This window comes from Lycium ferocissimum, unplaced genomic scaffold (assembly GCF_029784015.1).
Source record: "Lycium ferocissimum isolate CSIRO_LF1 unplaced genomic scaffold, AGI_CSIRO_Lferr_CH_V1 ctg7645, whole genome shotgun sequence".
Classification (NCBI taxonomy): Eukaryota; Viridiplantae; Streptophyta; class Magnoliopsida; order Solanales; family Solanaceae; genus Lycium; species Lycium ferocissimum.
In genome coordinates, this window is record NW_026726883.1 from 1 (window position 1) to 10,937 (window position 10,937).

At 52.8% G+C, this 10,937-nt stretch overlaps 1 long non-coding RNA gene across 1 annotated transcript in view; it reads right to left on the reverse strand.

Moving 5' to 3' along the window:
• Positions 1-1,396: 1,396 nt before the first annotated feature.
• The window catches only part of LOC132045685 (uncharacterized), a 28,085-nt gene continuing 18,544 nt past the window's right edge, over positions 1,397-10,937 (reverse strand). Inside the window, exon 2 of the long non-coding RNA XR_009412507.1 lies at positions 1,397-1,462. This is a non-coding gene — a long non-coding RNA (uncharacterized LOC132045685). The remainder of the gene's footprint in view (positions 1,463-10,937) is intronic.

Below are 10,937 nucleotides of genomic sequence, written 5' to 3' on the forward strand. Positions count from 1 at the left end.
GCGGCTTGATGGTGGCACGCGCGGGGGAGGCCGGGCCGAGCCGAGACACCGTGCCCCCTTATATATGCTTTAAAAAGAAAAGTCCAAGTTTTAGCACTGGACATGATTCGCCCCCAAGAATCACAATTGGCCTTTCTCAATGATTCGAACTCCAAATGAGGCGCCGTCTGTTCCTAACTCTTTCTCTTGACTTCCTTCACTCCTCCATGAAGTTTCATCTCATCCCCATGCTCGTGGAACGAGATATGGCCTTAGGGAGCTTTGACACTGACACTGCTCCTAGGCTAAATCAAGCCCTTAGGTAAATGATGTTCAAGTGACGCCAAACTTGGTAAGCACATTCAATAACATCCTAGGAAGGGTGTGTTCACCCGAAATCCCAAGATTCCATCCATAGCTCGAAAACGCTCGGGACTGACACTCAGGCTCGCACGGGGGTCGTGCGTCGACGACCCGTGGGCTCATCTCAGATCCTTGCTAAACTTCCTTGCTACACTTAAGATATGCAATGGAACATATCTATGATGATTGTGGGCTCCCGTCCGTCGGCACCCATGTTGGTGCACGTCGCCCGCACGGCTGACACTGCCTGCGAGGCTGACACTGCCTGTGGGCTGGCACTGCCTGTGCGGCTGGCACTGCCTGTGCGGCTGGTGACTGTGGGCTGGCACTGCCTGCGCGCTGGCACTCGTTTGGCCCGCTCGGGGCGTGCGGGGTGTCACGGGCCGCCTCCTTTATAGTGTCAGCGGTACACTAATGGCCCGTGCGGCGCCCGTAGTCCAGGCGGACTACGAGCCAGCCTAATGATAGTCCCAGGACTCATGGCACGACCTTGTGCCCATGGCATTGGAGGCTTAGCGTCAGCAGTGCCGCTGGGTCGATGTCAAGGCCTTGGCCTTGCCTTGCTTGTATGCCCCTGTGGCATGTTTCATATGTTGGGTCTTTGCCTGCACACACACCTGGGGTCGGCTATGGACATGGCAGTCCCTCGCCTGGTGCTGAGCGTCGCTGGTGCGCGCACAGTCCAATCCTCAAGCTTGACACTGGCCTGGTGCCGGCGCACCTGGCTGGTGCGACGCCCGAGTAAGGCAACTCCTGAATCCTTGGCCTGTGTCATGAGTGTCCTTTGTAGTATGCCTACGATGAGGCTTCGCTAAATGTGGCCCTCGAGGCATACTCCCATCTTGCATGGTGCAGCGTCGCCCTATGGTGCACGTCTAGGCCAACGGACCCTTGCTCGCTAGGCTGAACCTGAGCCAAGCTCACAAGTCAACACACGAGGCTCTCAGGAGAGGTGCCTCGAGTGTTCAATCGGCACGGAGGGTTTTCTTATTCTCAAGGATAGCCCGCAGGGCATGGTCGGTCCATACGTCAAGCCTCCGGCCCTCGTTGGGTGCCCAACGCTGGCCTGTGGCCGAGCGCCGCCCATAGAGTTGCGTAACTCGTATGGGTACCTAGGACCCTTTGGGGATGCCTAGGCAGGCCCTTGAGGTTGGCCCCCGGTTGCTCACTTGGTGCGGCTTGATGGTGGCACGCGCGGGGGAGGCCGGGTGAGCTGAGACACCTGTGCCCCCCTTATATATGCTTTAAAAAGAAAAGCCCAAGTTTTAGCACTGGACATGATTCTGCCCGAGAATCACAATTGGGCTTTCTCAATGATTCGAACTCCAAATGAAGCGCCGTCTGTTCCTAACTCTTTCTCTTGACTTCCTTCACTCCTCCATGAAGTTTCATCTCATTCCCATGCTCGTGGAACGAGATATGGCCTTAGGGAGCTTTGACACTGACACTGCTCCTTGGCTAAGTCACGCCCTTAGGTAAATGATGTTCCACTGACGCCAAACTTGGTAAGCACATTCAATAACATCCTAGGAAGGATGTGTTCACCCGAAATCCCAAGATTCCATCCATAGCTCGAAAACGCTCGGGACTGACACTCAGGCTCGCACGGGGGTCGTGCGTCGACGACCCGTGGGCTCATCTCAGATCCTTGCTAAACTTCCTTGCTGCTCTTAGGATATGCAATGGAGTCAATAAGCATCTAGAGATGCTCTATGGCATATTATAAGAGTGCCAAGGAAGATTAGCAAGGATCTGGGATGAGCCCATGGGCCGTCGGCGGACGAGGCCACGCGCGAGCCTGAGTGTCAGTCCTGTGCGTTTCCGAGCTATGTATGGAATCTTGGGATTTAGGGTGAGAGGACCCTTCCTAGGATGTTAAGGAATGTGCTTACCAAGTTTGACGTCATTTGAAGATCGTTTACCTAAGGGCTTGACTTAGCCAAGGAGCAGTGTCTGTATCAAAGCTCCCTAAGGCTATATCTCGTTCCACGAGTATGGAGATGAGATGAAACTTCATGGAGGAGTGAAGGAAGTCAAGAGAAAGAGTTAGGAACAGACGGCGCCTCATTTGGAGTTCGGGAGAGTGAGAAAGGCCTATTGTGATTCTCTGGCAAAATGATATCCAGTGCTAAAACTTGGGTTTTTCTTTTTAAAGCATATATAAGGGGGGCAGAGGTGTCTACAGCTCAGCCAGCCTCCCCCGTGCGTGCTGTCGGCCAGTCGCACCAAGTGAGCAACCTTGAGGGAGGACCTCAAGGGCCTGCCTAGGCATCTCATAGGAGTGTCCTAGGTATCCATACGAGTTAGGGGACTCTATGGACGACGTCGTGCCTGCGGCCCCGCGTTGGGCGCACAATGAGTGCCGGAGGCTTGACGTAGGAACTGATTATGCCCCGCGGGCTATCTTTATGGATGTTAAAGACCTCCGTGCCGATTGAGTACTCGAGGCACCACTCAAGAGCCTCGTGTATTGACTTGTGAGCTTGGCTTGGGTTCAGCCTTGCAAGCAAGGTTCCGTTGGCCTAGACGTGCAGTCGTGGGGTGACGCTGCACTACGAGGGATGGAAGTATGTTGCGAGGGCTATGTTTGCCAATGCCATGGGACAACCATAGGCACAGGAAAGAGGACCGCACCAGACAAAGGCCAAGGATTGAAAGTTGCCCTACTCGGGCGCGACACAAGGCAAGTGTCAAGCTTGAGGATAGGACTGTGCGCGCAGGAGCGACGCTCAGTGCCAGGCGAGGGACATGTATGTTCAGAGCCAACCCAAGGGGTGCGCATAGACGAGACCCAGCATATGAAATGCGCCACAAAAGTATGATAGCAAGACAAGGCTGAAGCCTTGACATCAAACGGGCGGCAGAAGGAAAGCTAAGCCTCTGAGGCAAAGCTTCACCATAGGCATGGGGTCGTGCCAAGAAAACCTGGGATAAGGAAAGGCTGGCTTGTAGTCAGGTGGGACTACGAGCGCCGCACGGGCTATTTGTGTGCCGCTGCTGCTTAGGAGGAGTCGGCCCGTGATATGAAACATGCCACAGGGGCATACAAGCAAGGCAAGGCAAGGCCAAGGCCTTGACATCGACCCAGCGGCACTGCTGACGCTAAGCCTCCAAAGCCATGAGCACAAGGTCGTGCCATGAGTCCTGGGACTATCATTAGGCTGGCTCGTAGTCTGCCTGGACTACGGGCACCGCACGGGCCATTAGTGTACCGCTGACACTATAAAGGAGGCGGCCCGTGACACCATGCTCGTGGAACGAGATATGGCCTTAGGGAGCTTTGACACCGACACTGTTCCTTGGCTAAGTCAAGCCCTTAGGTAAATGATGTTCAAGTGATGCCAAACTTGGTAAAAACATTCAATAACATCCTAGGAAGGGTGTGTTCACCCGAAATCCCAAGATTCCATCCATAGCTCAGAAACGCTCGGGACTGACACTCAGGCTAGCACGGGCTGCTCGTGTGTCGATGACCCGTGGGCTCATCTCAGATCCTTGCTAAACTTCCTTGCTACTTTTAGGATATGCAATGTAGCATATCTAAGATGATTGTGGACTCCCGTCCGACGGAACCCATGTTGGTGCAGGTCGCCTGCACGGCTGACGCTGCCTGCGGGGCTGACACTGCCTGTGGGCTGGCACTGCCTGTGGGCTGGCACTGCCTGTGCGGCTGACACTCGTTTGTCCTGCTCGGGGCGCGCGAGGTTACGGCAGCCAAGGCACAATGAAGGCAGCCCGTAACACACCATGCGTTGGGCTATGTCGCCGGGCGTATGCCACTATGTTACGGGCTGCCTTCATTGTGCCTTAGCGCCCGTAACCCCGCACGCCCCGAGCGGGCCAAACGAGTGCCAGCGCGCAGGCAGTGCCAGCCCACAGGCACCAGCCGCACAGGCAGTGCCAGCCGCACAGGCAGTGCCAGCCCACAGGCACCAGCCGCACAGGCAGTGCCAGCCCACAGGCAGTGTCAGCCCCGCAGGCAGTGTCAGCCGTGCGGGCGACGTGCACCAACATGGGTGCCGACGGACGGGAGCCCACAATCATCATAGATATGTTCCATTGCATATCCTAAGAGTAGCAAGGATCTGAGATGAGCCCACGGGTCGTCGACGCACGACCCCCGTGCGAGCCTGAGTGTCAGTCCCGAGCGTTTTCGAGCTATGGATGGAATCTTGGGATTTCGGGTGAACACACCCTTCCTAGGATGTTATTGAATGTGCTTACCAAGTTTGGCGTCACTTGAACATCATTTACCTAAGGGCTTGACTTAGCCAAGGAGCAGTGTCAGTGTCAAAGCTCCCTAAGGCCATATCTCGTTCCACGAGCATGGGGATGAGATGAAACTTCATGGAGGAGTGAAGGAAGTCAAGAGAAAGAGTTAGGAACAGACGGCGCCTCATTTGGAGTTCGAATCATTGAGAAAGGCCAATTGTGATTCTCGGGCAGAATCATGTCCAGTGCTAAAACTTGGGCTTTTCTTTTTAAAGCATATATAAGGGGGGCACAGGTGTCTCAGCTCAGCCAGCCTCCCCCGTGCGTGCCACCATCAAGCCGCACCAAGTGAGCAACCTTGGGGGCCAACCTCAAGGGCCTGCCTAGGCATCCCCAAAGGGTCCTAGGTACCCATACGAGTTACGCAACTCTATGGGCGGCGCCCGGCCACAGGCCAGCGTTGGGCGCCCAACGAGGGCCGGAGGCTTGACGTATGGACCGACCATGCCCTGCGGGCTATCCTTGAGAATAAGCGAACCCTCCGTGCCGATTGAACACTCGAGGCACCTCTCCTGAGAGCCTCGTGTGTTGACTTGTGAGCTTGGCTCAGGTTCAGCCTAGCGAGCAAGGGTCCGTTGGCCTAGACGTGCAGCCATAGGGCGACGCTGCACCATGCAAGATGGGAGTATGCCTCGAGGGCCACATTTAGCGAAGCCTCATCATAGGCATACTACAAAGGACACACATGACACAGGCCAAGGATTCAGGAGTTGCCCTACTCGGGCGTCGCACCAGCCAGGTGCACCGGCACCAGGCCAGTGTCAAGCTTGAGGATTGGACTGTGCGCGCACCAGCCGCTCGGCACGGACGAGGCATCATTTTTCACCCCGCCATGTCCATAGCCGACCCCTGTGTGTGTGTGCGGGCAAAGACCCAACATATGAAACATGCCCGGGGGCATTTTGTGTAAATATCTCTTTTGTTGTAAATATAGAATAGTTTACTTTATGTGTGCAGCAATCTTGAAACATGCCACAGGGGCATACAAGCAAGGCAAGGCCAAGGCCTTGACATCGACCCAGCGGCACTGCTGACGCTAAGCCTCCAATGCCATGGGCACAAGGTCGTGCCATGAGCTATCCAAGCTGCGGAATGCCTTGGTGACTACCAAGTGGAAGCTCGAAGGGATAGACCTCACCCACCAGTCCGTGGGGGATTCAAGGGGGGCCAAGCTCACCAGCGGCGGCCCCCGACGAAGTGGAGGAGGAGATCGTAGTGCAACCAAATCTAAAGGTTCCTCCTCAGGCAGCAATAGTCTTTGCGTCTCATAATAATGATCGGGGGCGGAAGCCCCCCGCAGGGTGTCGTCATTGCGGCGGACCACATTGGAACAACGAATGCCCACAGGCACAGATGAACGCCCATTAAATTCTGGATGATGGGACGGACGATGATGAGGATGATGCGGATCAGACAGAACCAATAGGTGCTTTCAATGCACTTGTTTGTTCCATTTCCAATGCTGTAGAGGGCACCAGTGCCGGCATATGCAAAGAGAAAGACCCAAGCTCAACTGCCAAGAAAGGAAAGACAAAGGCAGGCAACGGGCCTCCTCCCAGAAAGGAGAAGACCCTGATGTTTGTCGACTTGAGGGTAAATGGCAAACCTATTAAGGCCATGATAGACACAGGTGCTACGCATAACTATCTGGCCACCACAGAAGTAGAACGCCTTGGCCTAGTTGTGGGCAAGGGCAAGGGTCGTGTCAAAGCTATCAACTCACCGCCCCAATTGGTGGGTGGGATAGCCAAAGGAGTGCCGTGAAGATGGGTCCATATGAAGGCAAGTTCGACTTGCGGGTAGTGATCATTGACGACTTCGACTTGATAGTGGGGTTGGAATTCATGAGACAAACTAACATCATTCCCATACCCTATGCGGATGTCTTTGTGATGATGGGAGCAAACGGGGCCAAACCCTGCATTGTCCCATGCACAACCATAAAGATGGCCTCAGGAAATATCTCTGCACTGCAGCTGAAGAAGGGGGTCCATCGACAAGAACCCACGTTCCTAGCTACCCTCTGCATTGAAGAGATTGAGCGCTCCTCAGGCCCCATTCCAACGCCTGTGAAGGAGCTTATGAAGGAGTTTGAGGATGTCATGCCGCAAGACATGCCAAAGCGACTCCCGCCTAGGCGGACAGTCGATCATGAAATTGAACTGGTGCCGGGTGCGAAGCCACCTGCCCGAGCACCCTACAGAATGTCACAGCCCGAACTCACCGAGCTTCGGAGACAGTTGACGGAGATGCTGGACACGGGGATCATTGTGCCCTCCAAATCGCCTTATGGGTCACCTGTGCTATTCCAAAAGAAGCATGATGGTACCCTAAGGCTCTGTGTTGACTATCGGGCTCTCAACAAGATCACCGTGAAGAACAAATACCCCATACCATTGATGGCGGACTTGTTTGACAGATTGGGCGGTGCCACAGTGTTCACCAAAATAGACCTGAAGACAGGTTATTGGCAAGTCCGCATTGCTGAAGGAGACGAGTCCAAGACGACATGTGTGACAAGATATGGCTCGTTCGACTTCCTAGTCATGCCGTTCGGCTTGACCAATGCTCCAGCCACGTTTTGCACCCTAATGAACCAAGTCTTTCGAGAATACATTGATGAATTTGTGGTGGTATACCTAGATGACATTGTGGTGTACAGCAAAACGTTGGGCGAACACCTGGAGCACCTAAGGAAAGTCCTAACTCGGTTGCGAGAGCATGAATTGTACGTGAAGTTATCTAAATGCTCCTTTGCCCAAAAACAGATTGACTTCCTTGGGCATGTTGTTGAAGAGGGTCGCATCAAGATGGACCAACAAAAGATCAAGGCTGTCACAGATTGGCCGCCACCCAAGGACATCCATGCCTTGAGGGCGTTCCTTGGCCTATGCAACTTTTATCGACGGTTCGTCAAGAACTACTCCCTCATTGCATTACCGCTGACAGAGCTCCTCAAGAAGATCACACCTTGGGACTGGTCGCCAAAGAGAGCAGACGCCTTCAACTCACTAAAAGTGGCTATGTCTAGTAGCCCTGTTTTGGCCTTGCCCGACCTGGCCAAGCCATTCGAAGTGCAAACAGACGCCTCTGACTACGCCTTGGGCGGAGTCTTGCTACAAGAGGGGCACCCGGTGGCATACGAGAGTCGAAAGCTGAAGGATGCGGAACGGCGCTATGCCGCCCACGAGAAAGAATTATTGGCTGTCGTCCATTGCTTGCGCATTTGGAGGCACTATCTTCTGGGGTCCCCATTCGTGGTGAAGACGGACAACACGGCTGTCAGTCACTTCATGACCCAGCCAAAACTAAATGGCCGCCAGGCCAGATGGCAGGAACTCCTAGCGGAATTTCACTTCAATCTAGAATACCGAAGCGGGAAGACCAACCATGTTGCGGATGCATTAAGTCGAAGGGCTGATCTAGCATCGGTATGCCTGCTTGCCACCCTTAGGGGAAGTGAGGTGGCTACCACCATAAAAGATCAAATCCAGGACCTACTCACCAAGGACCCTTCTGCTCAGTACTTGGTCGACTTAGCAGGTCAAGGAAAAACCCGCCAGTTCTACATGGAGGATGGGTTCCTGAAGGCAAAAGGAAACCGCCTTTATGTTCCTAAGGGAGGAGATCTGCGGAGGACTCTCCTGATGGAATGTCACGACACTCTATGGGCAGGCCACCCAGGAGAAGAACGTACCATGGCACTGCTACGCCGTGCGTATTATTGGCCCCAGATGGCAGATGATGTTGCTCAGTATGTGAAGACGTGCCTAGTATGCCAGAAAGACAAGTCTGACCGCTTAACACAAGCGGGCCTGCTGGAGCCATTACCTGTCCCAAAGAGGCCTTGGGAAAGCGTTTCATTGGATTTCATCACCGGCTTGCCCAAGGTTGGAGATCTCACGACAATCTTGGTCGTGGTTGATCGGTTCTCTAAGTACGCCACTTTGATTGCGGCACCCAAGTATATATCAGCAGAGGAGACAGCTCGACTCTTCTTCGCCCATGTTGTCAAATATTGGGGTCTGCCCAAGGACATTGTTAGTGATCGCGACTCTCGCTTCACCAGCAACTTTTGGACCCAGCTCTTTAAGTGCTTAGGGTCTAAACTGAGTCACAGCTCGAGTTTTCACCCGCAATCTGATGGTCAGACGGAGCGGTTCAATGGCATGTTGGAGGAATATCTGCGGCACTTTGTTACCGGCTCGCAGAAGAATTGGGTGAAGCTATTGGATGCGGCCCAACTGTGTTTCAACTCTCAGAAGAGCTCTAGCACAAACAAGAGCGCTTTTGAAATTGTTACCGGACAGCAACCGCTACTCCCACACACTGTGAATGCCCCAAACATGGCAAAATCTCCACGAGCAGCTAGCTTCTCGAAAGAATGGAAGCAGAATTTGGAGATAGTGCGGAGCTATCTGGTGAAGGCACAAAAGCGGATGAAGAGACATGCCGATCAGAATCGTCGCTTTGTGGAATATCAGGTTGGGGACAAGGTGATGGTGAAGATCCCAAAGAGATATCTATTTGCAGGGGTCCATGACCCCCGCCTGTTACAGAAATATATTGGACCTCTGTCCATTGAGAGGCGCATTGGAAAGGTAGCATACCGGGTGGATACCCCAGCTTGGTGGAAGATTCATCTTGTGTTCCATGTCAGTCTTTTAAAGTCTTTTCGAGAAGACACAGAAGACCCTTCACGAAGCCAACTCACAATACCCAGCATTCGAGGCCCACAAGCAACTGGGAAAAGGGTAGTAGAAGCCATCCTCAACGATCGAATCATACATGCCTCAAGGAAAGATCACCAAGAGTTCCTAGTGAAATGGTTGGGATGTGATGCAGAAGAGAATACGTGGGAGAGGGGCACCAGCCTCAAAGCCTACAAGCACCTGATCGATGACTATCTTGCAAGTAAGGCGCCGAGGACGTCGCCAACTCAGGTGGGGGAGAATGTCATGGGCGGCTTTCCAGCCATGCCCCATGACCCTTTGGACGCGGCGCCCCATGGTGCCATGACAAGCCTCTTAGCGCCTAACGCCATAGACGGCCCCGTGGTCTCGGATGCCCCAAGTGACAAGGTTGCTTCTGCCTATGTCACCCCATCAATGTCCCTCGCTCGCGCCCCTGCGCTGGCCGTGCCCCAACGCGTGCCCAGCGCCCAGTGACAGTGCAGCCCTGCTACAGTGCCAGCGCCCAGCGCCCAGTGCCCGCGCCCCAGTGTGCGCGCGCCCTGTGCCCTGCGCGCCAGCGCCCAGTGCCTGCACCCCAGTGTGCGCGCGCCCTGTGCCCTGCGCGCACGACAGTGCCACGACCGAGGGTGCACATGGACCTGCTCTAGTTAGGTCTCTTTTGTTGTAAATATCTCTTTTGTTGTAAATATAGAATAGTTTACTTTATGTATTTTTGGTTGTGATTCTCTAGCAAAGTTATGTCTAGTCCTGTAACTTGGGTTTTTATTTTTAAAGCATTATTAGGGGGGATCAAGCAATCAAAACTTTCAAGCAAGCAATCAATTCTCTGTACTGGTGTCTCTCCCCCTCGACACCGCTTGCTCTCATTGTAATAGCTTTCATTAATGCAAACAAGCTCTCTTTCTTTCTCATTCTCAATTCACTTTTCTGTTCTCTCAATTGCTTTTGACATCGGTTTTCCCGCACGGCACTGACAGTCTCGTCTAGCGTGCGGAGGGGACCCCGGTTGGCGGACAGTAACCTTGGAATCATCGGTTGCTTAGCCTTACGTCGCCCTTCCAAGAAGTCTCAGGAAGGCGCCGCGTAACAGTTATTGTGCAACTTCATTAGTACCACACAACACACATCGTAAGAGAAATGTTACTATAAAATTAGTTTGTTGAAGTGTGCAAACATATTTAAATTTTGTAGTTTGTGACATATTGCTTGTGTTAATATTTGGTTGATGCTTTTAATTATTTTTCTTTTTAAACAAATAACGAGACTCTTATTTTAGAATGAAATACCATTAATGTTTTGATTTAATTTGCTATTTTTATATTTTATTGTTAATTTTTAGCTTGATTAATCGTCAAGTCTGAAAAATCAATTTTATAGATCATTATTATAGATGTTCTTCTCAGTACCACATGGTACCAAACATACGAGTTGCCGAAGATGCCATAGTGCAGCATGGTCATTCTAGAGGCCATATTATATGCAGATTGGTTTAGAGCTGAGCTTCAAGCAGCCACCAATGCTAGGGAATAAGCAAGTCGTTATGTCAGTCACAATTTGTCCACCAGGACATTGGCTTAAATTGCAAGTCACTCCGAGTCATAATATCAGTACTTGACCTTGCTTCTATAT